This window comes from Arachis ipaensis, chromosome B03, assembly GCF_000816755.2.
Source record: "Arachis ipaensis cultivar K30076 chromosome B03, Araip1.1, whole genome shotgun sequence".
Lineage (NCBI taxonomy): Eukaryota > Viridiplantae > Streptophyta > Magnoliopsida > Fabales > Fabaceae > Arachis > Arachis ipaensis.
In genome coordinates this window covers 461395-465351 of record NC_029787.2, presented here as the reverse complement: position 1 = coordinate 465351, position 3957 = coordinate 461395, and positions in this window count along the sequence as shown.

Genomic DNA, 3957 nt, shown 5'->3' with positions numbered 1-3957 from the left:
ACATATATGATAAAAATTATAAATTTAGTAGTGATTAATATATTATTTTACTAATTTGTTGATTTTAAATAAATTTTTTTGTCATTAAAATTTGAGTTAAGTATTAAAATGGTCTATAAAAGTTAAGTTATATATCCAAATTTGTTCTCAAAGTCGTACTTCGAGACTCATAATAGTCTTTAAGACATTTTTTGTCCAAAAAATTGAACTGGACTGATTCCTGCCACGCTAGCTCTGTAACAATCAGCTGATGTGGCGAAGAAAATTTTATTTTTGCAAGTTTAGTTCTTTTTTCCTTTTAAAACCCTAATTTTCAAATTATATTCATTATCAGTAACAAGAAACACTTCCTTCTTCTTCGTCATCCTGTTTTCAACTATCTTCTTTGTCATAGTCTTCACTCGCATACTTCCTTTCCCATGTGTTGGTCTGTCTGTAATTTACCATTGCCCTTGAATTCAAAAGATAATCTATTTGATGGGTCACTTAGAGTGCATTTGGTTTGCGTTTTTATTTTTTGTTTTTATTTTCAGTGTTTTCTGTTTTTTGAATTTTGTGAAGGAAAAAATGAAAACAATAAAATTCTATTTTCTGTTTTTACCTCCTGTTTTTACATTTTTATTCACAAAATCTAAAAAACAGAAAACACTGAAAATAAAAACAAAAAATAAAAACACAAACTAAATGCACTCTAAGTGACCCATCAAGTAGATTATCTTTTGAATTCAAGGGCAATGGTAAATTACAAACAAACCAACACTATGGGAAAGGAAGTATGCGAGTGAAGACTGTGACAAAGAAGATGGCTGAAAATCAAACGCACCCTTAAATTTCTCATATTTTTCGTTTATCTTATAAGTCCGTTTGTTCAACATGCATTCCTTTCTGAGTCTAGCTAGGGAGACAATGGACTATTTGTACAATGTGTACAATGGACTATTGAGTTACAAAATGAACATCCCTCATACTATCTAGAATAACCATCCGAGTACTAGGGATAATAAACATCTTCCCAAAAGTTTAAACTGCTCTAATACCATGTCATGATACCACTCATCCCAAAAGCTTCAGCTGATAGGAAAAGGTAACACTAATGATTATATCTCTAATACTTCATAAATCTCCATTGTACACATTGTACAAATATTTTATTGGTTCCTCGTACTTTTCCTTCCTAAAATATTCTATAAAAAGTCAACTTACTGAATTATCCATTCTTCTTTAATAGCAAAAGTACATGAATATCACTTGACAGCCTAAAGAGCCATACTTTTAAGAAATTGTTAATTTATTATAAAACATAAAAAGAAAAACTAGTCACATTAATGATAATATTACTTTGCATAGTTTCATTTTTAGAACAAAGAGTTGAGTATAAATATAATTTTTTAAGCAAATCTAAATTATTCAGTTCCATCAAAAGATTTACACAATTGCTAGAATACTTTATTGGTACCAAATAAGGGAGTTGTTTTCTAAAGTTTTGTCTCAACACGTACTGGTAATATAATTGTTAGAAATAATACTTTTAAACTCATGAACAAAAAGCAACTTGTTAAGAATTTTCTGAGTCACTTGAATCAGCACAAGCATTCAGAGTCAATTCTTTTCCAACATCATCAGCAATCCTTTATCCACTATATGCAATAACAGATATCAGCTAATCGAAGTTGAAGTTATAAAAAATAAAACTTGCATTTGACCTATATCTCTCAAACACAATTTTTCCTTTCTTGTATCTTTGATTTTTATCATGTGCAATCACATGAAAAAATTCAAACTAGTTACTAATCAACATTAAATTGATATCATTTTCTAGCCGTAAGAGGACACTGTCTAAAAAGTGTCCCACATTTAGCGCCTTTGGGGTCAGCGAGAATGTGCCAAGTCTCGACGAGACACGTGAAAAATTTTTCTAAGAGAGGAAAGGTGTTGGTGTTGGTGTTAGTGTCTAAGAAGAGTGTGAACTTCTTAAATTGCTATTGAAGGATGGAGAGGTCGTTGGCGAAGTTGGAGGAGTTGAGCTGGAGGAGGGAGTACCAATCGTGGTTGTGAGCGTCGGAGTGGACATTGGAGATGGCGATGATTTGATGGACAATAGTATGGTGGGAGCCTAGGAAGGTTATAGACGAAAAACGAAGTTGCAGACAGTGGATCGGAGAAGCAGCAGTGGGAGGGTATGGCGATACATGCAACCAAGAGAATATAGGAAAATATAAAAGAAGGTCTGCAGATAGTGAAGATAATTTAGGGATTAATATTTTAAAAGGGAAAAAAGAAACCAAATTATAAAAATAAAGTTTCTTTCGTTACATTAGCTAGCTATTACAGTATCAATGTGGTAGGACTAAGTTCAACTCAACTTTCCAATGGCAGGCAATTGATATAAAGTGTTTTAGAAATGACTATGAGTCTTGAAATGTAATTTTAAGAATAAATTTAAATAATTATTAATTTTAAAGACCTTTAATATTTTCAAATACAAATTTAAGAATTACTTTGAGATTTAACTCCTTCTAACTCTCTCGTCTAACTTTAGTATTTTTGTTATATAAAAAAGAGTACACATTTCTTAATAGAAAGTCAGGTTGGGAGTAAATATTAATATGTTATTGGATTTTATTTTAATTTTTTTTCATAAAAAAGAGAGATTAAGGAGACAAAAAGATAGGCTAATGAGTTATGACTCAAATAGTATAGTCTTTTTATACTCACTTAAAAGATTGCGGGTTCGAATTTTTCTATCTTCGGTAAAAAAAAAAAAGAGACAAAAAGATAGGACTCTCAGTATGTGCCAAATTCGTTGGACTAGCTCGTTTATTCATTTAAATGGGCGAAATTTTGTTTTTAAAATTAAGCCCGTTTAAATTTCGGGCTAAACGGGTTGAGCCCGATTAACCCGAAAAAATAACGGGTTAAACGGACTAGCCTGCAGGCTAAATGGGTGGTTCGTTTATTTTTGTTTTTTACTTTTTTTTTAAAAAAAAAAGTAGCACTTTAAGCCGATATTTCTCCTAATCCAACCCATCAACTAAAAAAAATTTGTTTATTTAAGATTTTGACCTAAAAGTGATATTTTTTGTTAAAATAATTTTCAAAAAATAAAAATAAAAGGGTAAACGAGCCCTCCGTTTAACTCATTAGACTGACCATAAACGGTTCGGACTGAAAATTATTTCCCGCGAATGAAGCAGGCTTAAACGGGTCAAGTCTAAATGGGCTAGGCTGGCCAATTTGACAGCCCTGCAAAAGGATTAATCTATCGTCGACACGTAAAATCGGATTTGTTGATAAATATAGAACATCTGCTGCATACAAATGTTGTCAGTGATGGACATTATTTGAAATTGTATCATCCCACCAAATACTTGTACAGAATTTTTGTATAAAATAGTGCTCACCCTGTTTGAAATGACTTTGTATGTTTTCACAAAAATCATTTTACAACTCTACAAAACGTATGGTGCATGGAATAGCAAAAAAAAAAACGAACATTCACAAGCAAAAATTACTCCTTTCTATGTGTTTGGTATAATCTCACCGTTATAATAAGCTCGCAAATTTGTAACACCTTCTAGAGCTTCAACTTCACCAAACCCAACTTTTTGGACACTACTAATTATAAAAAAAAATCTCAAGTATAAAAAATATGAAATAAAGAAAAATAGGAGTGAAAGTGAGATATGAATCACGGATGAATTGACTTTAATATCTATAGACAAGACTCTCAATTAAAATAATTTTTTTATACAAAACGCAATTTACGTTTTTCAGTTTTCAATAAAAAAAATTTGCACATTTAAAACACAACCTACATTTTGATTTTTCGAAAAAAATAAAACATCTTAAAACGCAAGATGCATTTTGTTTACATTAAAAAAAAAGTTAAAAATAAAAAATGCAACCTGCGTTTTTTATGTTTCAGAAAAAAAAAAAAAACAAAAATTCAATCTTTGA